Raw genomic sequence first — 16,644 nt, 5'->3', positions numbered from 1 at the left:
AGTTGCAGTTGTTAATTCTTTGTGGTAATTCTTGTTTAAATGGGATTTTGTTCATAATGTCTTTGTCTACACCTATCTCTTCCAAGTTTTATCTATTCTGTCTGCTTGCAGTTTTACTGTTTCTGTTTTAATATTTAGATCTTTGGTCCATTTTGATTTTAGTTTGGTATGTGATGATAGGCATGGGTCTAATTTTAGTCTTTGGCAGGTAGAAAGTTTTTCCAGTTTTTCCAGCACCATTTATTAAAGGGGCATCCTCCAGTGAACATATTTGACCTCTTTGTCTAAGATCAGGTGGCTGAGTGTGTTTGGAACTGTTTCCACATTTTAATCTATTCCATTGACCCTCAGGTATTTTTTTTGCCACTACTATGCTATTTTTATCACAGTAGCTCTGTAGTATAATTTCAAGTCAGGAATTTTGATGCCTTGCCTCTGGGCCTTTGTTGCCCAGAACTGCTTTTGTTATTCTAGATCAAAGAATGTTATCAAGGAAACAAGTAATAACAAATGCTTGTGAGGCTGTGGAGAAAAAGAAACACTTCTTCACTGTTGGTAGGAGTGTAGGCTGATACAGTCACTGTAGAAATCAGTGTGGAGATTTCAAAAAAACTAGGATTAGTAGTCCATTTGATCCAGCTTTTCCCTTGCTGGGTGTCTTCTTGGAAGAATTCAAAGCATCATACCACAGTGATATATGCACATGCCTGTTTATAGTAACACAGTTTGTAATAGTTGGAAGTGGCCCAAATGCCCATCAACCATTGAATGGATAAAAAGATGTGGTTTTAAAAAATGCAATGGATTATTACTCAGCCATAAAGAAGATAAAATTGAGACATTTATAGCTAAATGGATGGACCTTAAGAGCATAATCATAAGTGAAATAAATAAAATATCCATGAATAAATATTATATTATCTCTCTGGTATGAGAAACTGAAAAAGTAAATAAGAACAAAAATGTACAATATACACTGCAAAATAGGAAGAAACTGTTCAAAAGGAAAAACAACCAGGGAGGGGAAGAGAGGAAAGGAAGGAAAGGAACGATAAAATGAGAAAAGAAGGATAAAATGAAAACTGAGCTTTGTGAATGGAAAAGGAAAGCGAACTTGAAAAGATGGGATGGAAATGAGAAAAAAAAAGAAAAATGGAATCGAAACGTACCATGTACAGTTACAAATTCCCTGTAATGAATGTGATTATTGTGTATACTTAAATTGCATGAATAAACTCAAAAACAGACATCACAATTATGACTGCCTAAAACAAAGATGGAGTATTTGATACTAAGGGGATAAACTAGGATCCTAATATTTATTATATTTCTTGGTATCTTCTGTGTCTCTCCCCCACTTTTGGTGAAAAATATGGAGCTGGATGACCCTTGTATTTTGAGTAGGTGACTTCCATTTCTGGGTCCAGCTAACTGAGCAAAGCTGATTGATTTAAACTGAGCTAATCAGCTTACCTCTTATAGTTTTTTTCAAAAAAGATAAAAGAATCAAATGATGATGATCTCTTCAACTATGGACTGAGACAAGAGCAGCTTGTTGGGGTCCAGTGTGTTGTTTGGCAGGCAGAGAGAGATTCAAGATAGTGATGCAGAAATGCGGAAGGAAATGTGCATAAGGGAAGGGAAAGACAAAAGAATTATTTCCTTTTCTTGCTTTCAGAATTAAATTTGTTGTAGGATCTGGCTCTTGTCTTTGATTATATAGGATAATCCCCAATACGAATGTGCTTAGGATACAATGAGTTTTTATGTTTACAACAAATTAGAGACCATAGAAGAGAATAAAAATTGCCTATAAAATCATTTATATACATAAATTTCTTGCCTGTTTATCCTCTCTGGAGAATATACTATAATCATACGCTATGTAAAGTTTCCTATGTTTCTTTTCTTTCTTTTTTTTCTTTTTTACAAAATTATGGGCATTTGCTCCTTGTGACAATTCCATCCTGGTTAAATCTAAATCTGAGTTTATCAGGGTCTTGCTCAGCTCTACCATCTTGCTGGCTGGTCTCACTTTTGAAACACTTCTATGAACCACAGCTATGCCCCATATGCACTGGTCTAGGCCTTTAGTTGATCATTGACGGGAGGCTGTTTTTCCTTCTCCTCTTTCCTCAGTACCTTGTCACTCTGTACTGAGCTTTTGTTTCCTGTACTACTAGGATAATAAAAACCAGCAAAATACACCTCCATCATGCTCCTGCCACCACTGCTTCCCAGATGCTTGCTCTGTGCTCACAATCCTCATCTTTCTTATTAGTGTGAATTTGCCATACTTTGGCTAGATCAACCCTACCCCACAAGTGTTCTTTCCCTCTCATGTGTTCAAGGTCATCACATCAGCAGTACAAATTTCTTTTCTATAAAACCATGTTTTTTTTTTTGCTTGATCATTTTCATAAATACGTAAATGTTAATTTTTTCCCGTCCCAGAGAGAACAAAAATTTCTAGACTTTGTATCTTCTTTCAGTTACTGGAACATTTCTCTGTTTCTCTGGAAAGCAACTGTTCTCAATAGACATATCTACTTGATATCTGTAATTTGCTTGTCTTCTGTTCGTGAAACAGGCATTCTTTCTCGCAGTTCTTATAAAGCACACTTGTCAAAATGCTGTTGACTTCCACATAGCTAAAACAGTGAAGGATCTTAGTTTTCATTTTACTTGTCTCTTGGCAGCATTTAACACAGTTGATTACTTTTCCCTTAAGTATTTTCTTGACTGTAGGATCCCATACACTTGGTTCTGTTTTTACTTTCTTGGATGTTCCTTTTAGATTCCTTTGCTAGTTCTCTTATATGTTTCTAACCTTGAACCTCTTGGCATGCCCCAGACTGTGCCTCAGGCTTTTTCTGTTCATTTTCTATAGCCTCTCTCAAAGTGTGCTTATCTAGTACAATGATTTTAAGTATTATTTATATATTAAGAACATTTCAAATTCATCTGTTAAGCTCAGATAACTCTTTGAAACTCTAAATTATTGTTCCAATCTTCTACTCAAAATTTTATATTGTATTCTCTAATAAGGATCCCAAATCCCTAAATGTTTAATGGTTCCAACTCAAACACTTGGTCCTTCCATTTTTTAGGCAATATTTTTGGAAGATAATTCACATAACACAAAATTCAATTACATTTTGGTGGCTTTGATTATATATGCAGAATTGTGCAACCCTTATTGTAATTAATTTTAGATCATTTTAATTATCCTCCACAAAAACACCAAGGTCCATTTCAATCTGCTCTCAGACCTAGACTACCAGTGCTTTATTTTGTGCCTCCATAGACTTGTTTATTCTGGACATGTCACATACATGTAATGATATAGTTACATTTTCTATCTGGCTTATTTCAACTAGCAGGTTTTCAGTGATCATCTATATTGTGCTGTGTATCATTACCTCATTCCCCTTATAATAATATGCCATTGTATGGATTACTATACTTCGCTTACACAAGTTGATGACAGTTTGGTTTGATTTCTCAGTCTTTGTCCATTATGAATACTTTTGCTATGACTATACGTGTACAAGAATTTTTATTTCTTGTGGATTTATACTAAGGAGTAGAATTATAGAATTGCTAGATCAAAGGGTAGTTTTATTTATTATTTATTAATTTAAGTTTTTGAGACATGTCTCACTACATAGTTCAGGTTGGTCCTGAAGTCATTATATAACCTGAGCTGGCCTTGAACTTATGGAAAACCTCTTGCCTCAGCCTCACAAGTGCTGAGATTACAGATGTGCACCACCATACATGGCAGTTAGTTTTATTTTTTTTTTTTTAAAGGAAATACAAGTTTAAGCTAGCAGCTTGTAATTATTTTCTATTGGCACTAAGTCCTTTGGTGATGTTTCTCCTTAGGGCCTATGGATCATGCCCTAAATCTCCTGATCTCATGAGTCAAATTAAATCTTTCTTGCTTTATGTTGTGATCATCAGTTACTATGTGCAGCAACAGGAAAGCCCACTTATATGATGAGCTTTTATGACACAAACAATTCGTTATTTTTCCGGGTATTTATCTTTTTCTTTTGGTCTGTGTTGTTAACTGATCTATGGTTTCTTTAATAGTGCTTTACACATTGTGTGTGTGTGTGTGTGTGTGTGTGTGTGTGTATATATATATATATATATATATATGATATATATACAAACAAAACAAATATACATAATTTTATTTTTCAATTTAAAATTATTTCATTTTTCAAAGTGGTTTTGAAAATCTATGCAATTCATTCCATAAATATTTATTGAAGACCTAAAATGCATAAAGCACTATTAAAGAAACCATAGATCAGTGAACAACACAGGAGCCCTCATTAATGCACTTTAAATTGATCCCCTTTTCTGCCTTATCTTCCTTCTAAAAGTTCTTACTGAGGCCTTTGGAGTCATCTCACAAATGAAATATTTCTGGGTCTGCTTCTGGAATGACCCAGTTAAGAGAAAAAGTTTGCCTGTATTTCTATTTCTTACTTAAATATATTTTTATTTTAATTAATGGTATATATGTATAGGGGAAGGTGTTTCTTTTCAGTACATGTATAGAAGAAGGCTCATATCTATCACTTTAGACCTAATTTCTTTATGTTGGAAACATTCAAAATTCACTCTGAAAACTATTCTAAAATATTTGCTTAACTTTAAACTGTATTTATCTTTTTGTGCTGTATAATATTAAAAGTTATCTCTCAGTCAGACATGATGACGCATACCTGTAATGCCAGGAGGATTATAAATTGAAGCCCAGCCAGTGAGGCTATGTCATAAAACAAAACAAATCAAAAGAAAACACAAACATAGCTCATTCTGAAGGCCCTGTATTCAAACCTTGGTACCACACATCCTCAAAAAGTTATTCCTCCTGTTCAACTGCACCTTTGTACCCAATAAATACTCTCTCCATTCTTCCATATTTCTAGAGCAGTGCTGCCCAATAAAATGTACTATAAATCACATATGCAAGTAAAGACTTTCTGTTAGCCTAATTGTTTTAAAAAAGAAAATAGAAACAGGTTAGATTAATTTTAAGAATATAATTTATTCAACTCAAATATCCAATAGATGCCTTAAACATGCAATCTATTTAGGACATTGAGTTATTTTATAAATATTTTCCTTTCATTTAAAAAATCTAGTGTGTACTTTAAATTACAAGCACATCTTAACTCAGATTATTTGTGTTTTGATTTTTAACAGATTTATGTGACAACACTCCCCAACTTTAGACAGTGTAGGATGAGACCTCCGAGGTAATGAGGAGTATGACTTGATGCAAGACTGTATTATACTGGGATTTACACACTGTTACTTATGTCGGACTCTGTGCCACCTGTTGTGTCTGTTAACAATTTACTATTCTTTCAACATTCTTATCTTTTGACTAAATCAGCCAGACTTTTTGTTGTTTGCAACTAAGAACACTATTGATATCAAAATTTAAATGAAAAGATTTTATAGGCACAGACATTTGAAGAAATGGTTATCTGGACATGTTAGGACTTACCATAGTTTGGGTTATTGTTCAGCAAATATTCACTAGTCTTTTCTTCATTTATGAGTGCAATGTATAGTATAGTGCTTCATTAACATTGTGCTTGATCATGTCACTTGGCTAATGGAAATCAAGCATATATAATGTGAATAAAGTTCTCAGATGCATTTGTGAAGTAGTTGCCTGTTCTCTTGTACTTTTACCATTGTCATGAAAAAATTATCCATTCCTTCCCCAGGTAGTTTGCTGGTTTAAGGAAGATGAGCAGTCTACGGAACAATTTGAAGATCCGGTATATCAATTAACTTCTGACAACCTGAGGTTATAAAGCAAGAATAAGAAATTATATTAAACCATATAGTTTTATTGCAGCATTTTTATGACAGTATCTGAGTTCTGCGTTTTAGCTGTGGTTTGTGCCTAAAGGTCCACGTTTTGAGAGTTTAGTTCTTATTGTGGTGGTACTGAGAGGTGGTGGCCCATTTTAAGAAGTGGGTCTTGGAGGGAGGTGGTTAGGTCATTGGGAATGCTGCCCTGGAGGTTATTAAAATAGTTCTCATGTGGCTCAAGAAAGGGTTGTTTTGTTGGAGATTTAGCTCAGCGTCATAAGCGTCTACCTGGAAAGTGTGAAGTTCAATCCCTGGTACCAAAAAAACAAAACAAAACAAAACAAAACAAAACAAAGAATGAGAAGAAATGATTGTTTTAGAAGAGGAAGACTGGCTTCTGTGCGCTCTGGCTCTCTTTCCCATGATTCCTCTCCTGCATTCTTCCATGGTGATGTCTGTTATATGATGCCGCCAAAAGGGCTGTGAGCAGAGTGTCACTGCCATGTCTTTGAACCTCTGAAACTGTGAGCTAAATCAATTTCTTTTCACTGTCAGCTACCTGGGCTCTTTTGTTATCGAGAAGGAAAACTAACTCATATACTGATTGATACAGATTAAGATACTGAAACCTCTTACTTATAGGCAGTGAGTCTCTGACAGACTGTGGTATCTAGAAATAATACAGTATATTAAAATGTTCACCCTGAATATAAACCAACTGAAGCAAAATTGAAGGGGGCACAATTAGGTGACACTAGAGGTTAGTAGAAACAGTTATGCAAGATCCGTGAGGTAGAGTGTTTATTATTTCTAAACAGTTTAATAAAATGGACTTTTAATTGTATAATGTACAATTTCCTGCCTAAAATATAGATGGGAAATTAGTGTTTTTAACTCTGTAAAAGAAACGTTAGGTTTCTTGTAGCTGATAGGTTAAGAGAGCCAAAACACACATACATACACACATGCACACACTGAGTCTATGGGCTGCCAAGATTTAATGCCAGTTAAAGTTTCAGCTTTGCCATGTGTCTGATGTAAAGTTTGGGTGTTGATCAAGAAGTAGAATACTGAGAATGTAAATTTTGTTATATTGGAGCAACTTAAACTCCCTAGTAAGTTTTGTTGGCAAGAAAAGCAGCCTTCCTCCTCTCTTTGATGGTGTCAGCTCCCTTTTACATGAAGACTGAAATGCCTATTAACAGGGCTATCTTAGAAATTTACCAGGCAACAGGAAGGCTTTTTGTCTTTTGTTCCAGTCTCACCTGCTTTGTCTCCAGGGCTTTAACTGCTGTCAGATTCTATCTTGCTCTGAAAATCAGTTTAAAAGAAAACCAGTGAGATGTAAGAGTGCTGGCACAAAACATCACCAGTTTTGTTAATTTATATCAGAATTGGATGTGTGTGTGTGTTGTCAGCAGGCCCAAGAAGGAACAGATAGTCTTAGGACAGGATGATTTTAACATGATGGGGGAGACTCACTGAGATTCTGGATTCAGTGTGCCTCTTTGAACTGGAAGTAGCTGTAATTGTTTGCTTGGGTTATTTGTGTCAGAAACAAAGCCTCACATTGTGTTTGCATCTAAAGAAACCAGTGACATTATTGTTCTAAAACCAGCAGATGTTGGTAAAGAACACATTGAACTGATTTCTTTTCATGTAAATGTTTTTATATCTTTATATACAGAATTGATAGAAATAAAATAAATACGTATATACATTAATTAATATGTTAGATGTGGGAAAAAAAGAAAATAAATTGGAGATGTTTGACAACATAGGTGAATAAAATCAGGTATATAATTCATGAAACATTAGTATTTATTTTTGACACATTAGAATACTCTCTTAAAATTTGATTTGAGCTTGTAGATAATAGTTTATTCATTCATTCAAATACATATCAAATTTCTAACATGTTCATACTCAGTATTCTAGCTGTTACATATATCAGTAAATTGGGTAGATGAAAATCTCTCCTGTAGCTTATATTCCAGTGGAGAAAGAAAATAAATGAGCACATTAAAACACACAGCATGTTAGAAGGTGATTTATATGATAAAAATAAATCTGGATATGTAAAACTTGCCAGTGTGTGGATGGGTACAATTGTAAATAGGACTATCAGAGCCAGTGTCACTGAGAGCATCACATTTGAGCAGTAGCCTGAGGAAGTGTTAATGAGGCTTGTACATTTACAGGGAAGAGGATTCTGGATGGGAAGAATAACAAAGGCAAGGATTGTGTACAATGTAGCTAGCCTGCTGACACAACTATGGTAAGAGGTCAAGGACCACTGTTAAGGACATAGTTTGTTTGGTTCATCAGCCAGACTGAATTATTTCTTTCCCCCAAACACGAGAGTACAAGATAATATCATGACGCAGAGAAGGCTTAGAATCCAACAACGAAGTTAGATGTCCTCCATCAGCAAGCTGAATTGATTCATTGAGGATTGGGTTCAAGCCAGTTGTGAAAGCAGGAATAAGTTACATAAGTAATTTCATTAACTCTGATCTTGCCTCTAGGAAGAGGCACCACTCACTCACTGTCTTGGAAGAACTACTTCAGATCAGTTGACTGAAAAAGGAAAATGCTTGATTCTGATTAAAACTGGTAAATGGCTCTCCACATATTTGCACCTGCCAAAAACAGATTTCTGAGGCATCAGTTCCTCCCTTCAAATTGGCCCTGAACAATCATTAGAAAGGAAATTCTCCCATTGGACAGAAGTTCAAACAATTTATCTTTATTATTCACTTTGTCTTTTAGTAGAGAGCCTGATAAGTATCTATTCTAATTCGTGGTGAGTGGCTAATGACACAATCAGATTGTCAGGAATCTAAAGGAAACAGAATTGTTAAGACTGATGTCTAAGTGTTGGAGTGAAGACATGTATGAATGAACTTCCGTGAATGGAGTTTCAAAGTGTGACTAGCATATCCTATGTGAACGACCAGTAGAAGGTCCCTGGGAATGAAGCTTTTAATTAACAGGTGACTGATACTATTTATATCAATCTACTTTTTTTCCATACCTTCTTAGGACTTGATAAGAGCAGACATAGTGACAGATATAAAAGGTTTTTTTTTTTTTTTCCTCAAAAAATATGACAGTTGTCCGCACCAGCAAGTATCTCCAAGCTTGCAATGCAGTATGGCAAACTAGACTCCTTCAGGGAGGAGCTATGATACTTTAGATTTTAATTCACCTTTCTTAATTTTTTCTTCTTTCAATATCACCTTCCATAGATTATTTTATATGTTATTTCAATATTCACTCAAGCTCTACCTGACCAAAAAAGTTTATTTTACAGAGACATAAGTGACACCAAAGGTAATAGACAAGTCTAAGAACACTCATGTCCAGAAATGGTGTTTGGTGTACGGTACTGCTGAGATATAACACCTTGTGAAAGTCTTATAGTATCTTTGCAGCCAAATTTCAGAGTATTACATCTTCTATGGATTGAAAACATAGCTCCGATGATAGAATTCAGTTGAGAGTGGAGCTAATCCATACTATTGCTAAAATGTATCTATTTGCAAATGTTTGACTGCCTATCTCCACTCTTAAGGACATAGTTTGTTTGGTTGATCAAGTTCTCAGTGTTGGTAGCTTTATGACTGATTCAGATTTCTTTCTAAATTCTGTTTTTCTCATTTTTTTCAGAGACATTTGGCCTGAAATAATCTGTCTGCAATTGGTAAACCTATAGAACCATATTCCTTTCCTTCGCAATGCATGTCTCAGGGTTTTATTATAAATTAATTTTTTTTGTGGTGGTGGGAATCAAACCCAGGGCCTTGTGCACGCAAGGCAAAACTCTACCACTGAGCTACATCCTCAGTCCTATAAATATATTTCTGTGATTGTTTTCTTAAAATTTGTCATCCCCAGGTATACATAGAGTTTTTTTTTAATTTTATTTAAGGAGAAAAGAAAAAAAAAGCAGAGAAAGGGTACAAGTTCTACAGATTTACAGAAAAAAAAATGAACAGTAGGAAATCACTAGTTAATGGATTACATATTGTCAACTTAGAAATAATTGTTCAAGTCACAAAATTAAAGCTTGTAAAGTGGACATTCCAACAATGATACTGCAAACAGTTCTGTTCAATGATCCAATAAAACTCTGTGATATCATTTTCTATCTTATACACTTAAATATACATACATGCAGTTATATCATTTAGAGCACTTTCTTTTCGTCTCTTTTGTACAATGACTATTACACATTTTGGGTTTCATTGCTCCCACGGTTCTTATTACATTTTTTGGAAGAGAGTAAAACCAAATGTGACATAACAGAACAGCATCGGTCAAGTCAAAGGGGTGGACATAATAGATAATGTAAAAACATGATACAAGGTGATCAACAATGGTTACCATAATGCCTCCCGCTATCTCTAATAGAATTGCCTATATCATTAGTTGTAATACAATTGAGCAAAACAGTAAAGAACAAAACCGACAAAACCAAAACATTGGTGACATTGTAGGTCTTCAAAAGTAGATAAAAGTCAACGAGAATGGGTGTTATAATGAAACTCATTATCTTCACAGCTGATGCCTAAACTTTCGAACCTGATACTATCCAGCAAAACAGAATAGGGGAACATCAGTCAAAAACAAGATGGTGAGAGTAATATAGGGCTTCAAATCGAGATAATGGAAAGTCAAAGTGGGTTACTATAATATATCCTGCTATTTTTTTCCTTTAATTAAAAGGATAAAAATAAAAAAGTAAATAATGGAGTGGAGATTGAGATAAAAGAGGGCATCCCCAGGTATACATAGTTGAATACCATATCTTTCTTTGCTCATGGTAAGGCCTGGGGCCTTGCATAGTTCTAAGCATATACTAGATAATTAGTATTTACTGAGGCAGTGAATGAAGGAAGCTTGTTCAGATTGATTATTACTAAACAAGAATAAATATCCATTAAGTACCACACAGCATGGTGAAGATATAAAATGTAGAATGTAAAAATCTCTGATCTCATCATCTAGCATTTAGCCCTAACAACAAAAGATGAATGTTTTACCCTCTGGATGAAAAAAGGGGCTTTGTCTGCACAGACTTTTAAGTGGCTCAGAAGGAAGTAAGGATTTGAGGAAATCACTGAGTATAGCAAACGATGACTCACCGAGAGCAAGGAAGCCAGGGAAATTGACATAAAATGAGCGGCACGGACCCTGAGCAACTCAGAGCCATTCATAAAAGGGAAACAATGATGTCAAAACGTTAGCTTTGACTGCCTAGAGGAAAAGCCACATTGTGCAAGTGTCCCTGTATCATATGAGTAGTTTAAATGAAATCAATATGCTGTGAAAATGGCCTGCAGTAGCCTTGGAGAGAGAGAACGAAGTAAGCAAATTAGAAGTTAGAAACACAACATATGAGAACTAATAAGTCAGAGACCCAGAATTCAACATTCAGTTGTGAGTCACCTCACAATATTTTGATCAATAATGGACCACATATGTGGTGGTCGTTCCATACAATGATAATGAAGGTAAAGTTTACTATCACCTAACATTGTAATTGTCACAACATTATAGCATAGCACATTACTTATGTGTTTGTGGTGCCATTGGTGTAAACACATTTATAGTGTCAGTTGTGTGAAAGTATAGCACATGCAATTATCTACAGTACATTATATTCATTAGTAATAATGCATATGTTACTGGTTATGTATTTAGTAGCTTACAGTTTTTTTTTTAAATTTTATTTAAGGAGGAAAAAAAAGCAGAGAAAGGGTACAAGTTATACAGATTTACAGAAAAAAATAAACAGTAGGAAGTCACTAGTTAATGGATTACATATTGTCATCTTAGAAATAATTGTTCAAGTCACAAAATTAAAGCTTGTAAAGTGGACATTCCGACAATGATACTGCAAACAGTTCTGTTCAATGATCCAATAAAACTCAGTGATATCATTTTCTATCTTATACACTTAAATATACATGCAGTTATATCATTTAGAGCACTTTCTTTTCCTCTCTTTTGTACAATGACTATTACACATTTTGGGTTTCATTGCTCCCACGGTTCTTATTACTTTTTTGGAAGAGAGTAAAACCAAATGTGACATAACAGAACAGAGTCGGTCAAATCAAAAGGGTGGACATAATAGATAATGTAAAAACATAATACAAGGTGATCGACAATGGTTAACATAATGCCTCCCGCTATCTCTAATAGAATTGCCTATATCATCAGTTATAATAAAATTGAACAAAACAGTAAAGAACAAAACCGACAAAACCAAAACATTGGAGACATTGTAGGTCTTTAATTGCTACTTTATATAATATTCTTTTTATTTTTAAAAGAAATTTGCTCAAAATCATCTTTTATTATGCTGGAAGCAATCTCATGTGTCTTATAGTTATTGCATCTCTTGATTATATCAAGAGAAGCACACCTTAATATGCACAAAATGATGAAATCAACTTACAATGCAATTGTGAAGCAATGTGTTACTGTATTATTAAACTTTGTGTGTATGCATTATGGTTTTCATGGTCCTGTTTTATATTTTGTAAGTGGAAAACTAAATTTATATTTGCTATATGCATAATGATTTATATTTATGCTTATATGTATATATATATATATATATATATAGATAGATACATGTGGTTTAGAATATGTATAGAGTGGTTTGTTAATGTTTCCCTGATTGTAAATTCTTTAAAGAACTTTAATTATTCTGCCTTGACTTTTTAATTAGCACTATGAAACTTGCCTTAGTAGCTATTAGGTTTAAGAGTAGTATTAAAGTTACTCCAGTAATTAGATGACAAACTCCAACTCCACTTAAAGAAAAAATTCATAAGAGTGAAATAAAAATTAGAAAAACAAAGTAACTCACTACTTTTTCATAATAAAGAGCCTGGCACGATGGCACTGTAATCCTAGCACTATAGGAGGTTGAGGCAGGAGGATCACAAATTCAATTCTAGCCTGAACTATTCAGAGATTTAGTGAGACCTTGTCTCAAAATAAAAACAAAATTAAAAAAAGGGCTGGGGAAGTAGCTCAGTATGAAGGCTTTTGGAGGTGTATTTGGGAGTGTTATTCAGCCTCCTGTTGGGGGATGAGATTGGGTAGAGCAAATCAAGCATTTTTTCATTATCAATTTTAATTGGCAATTTGATCATTTGAGAAGACATTATTCAGAACAGGCAGGTAATGTTATATTCAGCTGCTGTTAACGCTGACCAAAGAAGTTAAACAAAGCAGGGGTTATATTCTTTCATGTAACAAACCAAACAAGCAAAACGAATTACCAAAGGACTTTTGTCCTAGATGGGATGAAATCTCTGCGGTCGTTAGGGAGCCAGATTTTTATATTGTTTTGTTTAGAGCATTGCTTTGTATTTTCAAGGGCAGGTGACATCTCCCAGAACTCCAGTCATTAGAATATGTCTCATACAGAGTGTCGGGAGGAATAAATAACAAAAGAACATTTCTCTCCATTTTGAGGCAGCTTCCTTCAAAATGGTTTCTAGGAAGCCAGCAGTGAGTTCTTATATCTTGTGCATCTTTTATCACAGGAAAGGAGAATAGAAAATGTACTTACTGAGAGAGGGACATTGTCATCTATCCTGAAATTGACATTTTGTTAGGAAGAAAGGCTAAAACAAATACTGGGTTCTGTCAAGACATTCAAAGTGACCTTGAAGAATTTCGTATAATAAGCCTGTTATGATGGTATATAATCTTAGCACTCTGAGGGGTTGAGCAAGGAGGATTGCAAGTTCAGGCTCAGTCTGGACAGTTTAGTGCCTTAGTGAGACTCTAAAAAATAAAGGCTTAGTGTGAAGATGGGTTCAATTCCCCAGTACCACAAAAACATAAGTAAATAAATAAAGCAATAAAGGCAATAAGGTATTTCTTATATCTATGTCCTAGTCTCTCCACAACATCTTGGGACACAAATACAAAAGATAACACTGGGCCAGCTCTCAAGGAGCTGTTTGCTGGGAAGACAGATTACAAACAGCTCATCTCAATTGATGCAGTAATAATGAAATGTTTGTCAAGGATTTGTGGGACAGCGGAGATGAACTCAATTTGACCCAGAGGTCTGGGTTTCAGGAAGTAGATTCTCCCAGAAGCTGTTCTTTGAGGAATAAGTAAGAGATAGGTGCTATTCTAAACTTGGGGAATATGGAAAAGAAAGTGAGGATGAAGGAGTTACTGTTTAACAGAAATCTCAAGCTGTTGGAGATTATTAGAAGGTCAAACAGAAAATAGTCATTGTAGTCAGGGGTTACAAGGAGAACAGTTACATAAAGGACACAAAATTTATAATAGTATTTCATGATGGTCACCCAGAGTTAAATACAAGGAAATCTGTCCACAACAAAAAAGACCTAGAAAATGCAGCTCAGGACCTTGATCCCACAGTAATGTCCTACACGAGTCCTACATGTCCTACATGAGGCCAGATGAAAACCTAGAGACCATAATAGTGTGTCCAGTGGGTCCAGTGGAGGCCTAGAGCCCACAACAATGACTCATGCAAGTCCGTTTTAGGGATGTCTGCTGGGAAGCCCAAAGATCAGTGGTGGAAGCTAGAAAGTCTGGGCCAGTCAGGTGACGGAGCTGTGCCAGCAGATTGAGGATGCTGTACTGAAACCAGGAAGCAATGCTCCAAATAAAGACCAGAGCTCACCCAAAGTGCTACAGCCATTCTCAGTGACAAGGTACTGAGCTCCTCTGATTATGGCTGAATTCATATTGGGGAAGCTAGCCATGACAAATTCCTCCAGGAGAACCGAGAATGCTCCAAAGAATAGCATTTAGAAGAACCCACAATGCCCAAATCTTCCTCTCCATGTCTTTTTTTATGCTGGCAACTTTCTTCAGGTGGATCACCAACACTCAGGATCATGCTAATTTAATTCAGCTGATTTAATAAGTTGACCACTGGTTTTAATCCATAACAGTAGTAAAAAAGTGAATCAGAAGTTAGTGTACAAAGATTGGCAGAGATTTAAACATGAACATTTTGTCATCAAATTGAAATTTTAGATATTTGATTTAAATGGGTAGAGGAGGCTTCAAAGGTAGGTAAAATTAAGATTAGAAGAGCCATTGAGGGGTCACATCCACTGTAAGGTAAGAAAGAATGGAAAATTCATTAGGCAGCATGATGTGAGGGCAGCCTGGCTGCAAAATTTGTTACCCTATTAACCGCCAGAGTTGATTTGGATGACCTGGCTGGTTACATGGGTGTCTTTCCCTTTTCTAACCCCTCCATGTGCATCCTTCCTGACGCTGCATACTTGGTTGAAAAGGATGATCACTGTCAACAGAAGAAGATAGTTTCCTCAGTGAAGTGTACAAAAGTAGCTACACTGTCCTGCTGAAACCTCCAAGTAGGGATGAGGAGAAGGATTATAGAAACATGTAGGAGGAGTAATTAGTCAGTGAATGAAAAAATGTGGGTCGAAAGATAGAAAAGAATTTGGAATGACTACAAGATTTCTGCTTTAGGAAACTAAATTGACTATGGCACCATTAATTGAAATTGTAAATGTAAGTAAGAGTAGGAGGAGCAAGTGGGAGTAGGCATGGAGGACTGGGAAAAAGATGAACTCATTAGGAACTTGTTAATTTTGAAGTATTTGCAATATCTAGTTAGGGTGATTACACAGAAAAATCTATAAATTACATAGAATAATCTAAAGCTCGTACAAAGATTTAGGCAGTGTTCTCCAAATAGAACCAATAGATAATGATTCTCTTAATATTGTCACAGTGGTAATTAATTTTAAAAAATGAATTTTGGAAGGGGAAAACATTCAAACTATAGAAAATTGTTCTTGGTATGTGGGGTAAACTTCTGGAAAAAAATGAATGATGAACCACTGCTACACATGATGTACAGCAATTAATTCCAGGTGGATTGTATGTAAGAATAAAAAGTAAAAGAAAATATTCTTATATGAATACTTCCTGACTTTGTGGTATACAAAGTTCTTTAAGATAGTGCAAAAAGTACTTTTCATAAAGCAGTGTTCTTACACACACATACACACACACACAGAGAGACATGCATACACATATAGGAGATTTCTTATGAGGATTGGCTGAGCAATTATAAAGGAGCTCGATGATCTTCTGTCTCCAAGGTGGAGAAACAGGAAACCCCATGATGTAATCTGGGCTGAGTCCAGAAGTCTGATAACTTAATGAGTGTGTCCTGAGTCTGAGAAAGGGTCCGGTCCTACAACCTGACAGTAGGAGGTCAAGGAGGTCAAGTGTTGATAAGGTTCTACACTTATTCATGATAAAACCCCAAACAGAAGGTGTATGTCCTAGTTCAGAGAGTGAATTCCTCCTTCACTTGCTTTTATTCTACTTAGGTTCTATGCAGATTGGATGATACAAAGAGATTAGTGAGGCTGTATTTTCTTTGCTAAATTTACTTAATCTCTTGTCGTAGATAATCTCACGCATGCATAGATGTAATGTTTATTAGCTAATTATCTGGGCACTCCTTAGTCCAGTTAAGTAGACAAAATTAGCTATCAGAAGTCTACTTTTTGTCTATTTTTGGTACTAAGCATTATCTAAGCCTAATCTACAAATGGAGACACCAACAAGGATAAGGATCAACAATAATAAGGAAGATGATATTGTTCAAGGACACACACATAGACCAGTGGAAAAAATAGTCCAGAAATAGCTTCAAACATATCAGGTTACATAACATGACAAAACTGTCACGTGTGATGCACTAGGAAAAATATAGTTTCTTAGCTAAGA

This window comes from Cavia porcellus, unplaced genomic scaffold, assembly GCF_034190915.1.
Source record: "Cavia porcellus strain 051 isolate PalLab524CR breed Dunkin Hartley unplaced genomic scaffold, mCavPor4.1 scaffold_15, whole genome shotgun sequence".
In the NCBI taxonomy this organism is placed as follows: Eukaryota; Metazoa; Chordata; class Mammalia; order Rodentia; family Caviidae; genus Cavia; species Cavia porcellus.
Note: the sequence above shows the minus strand (reverse complement) of the source record.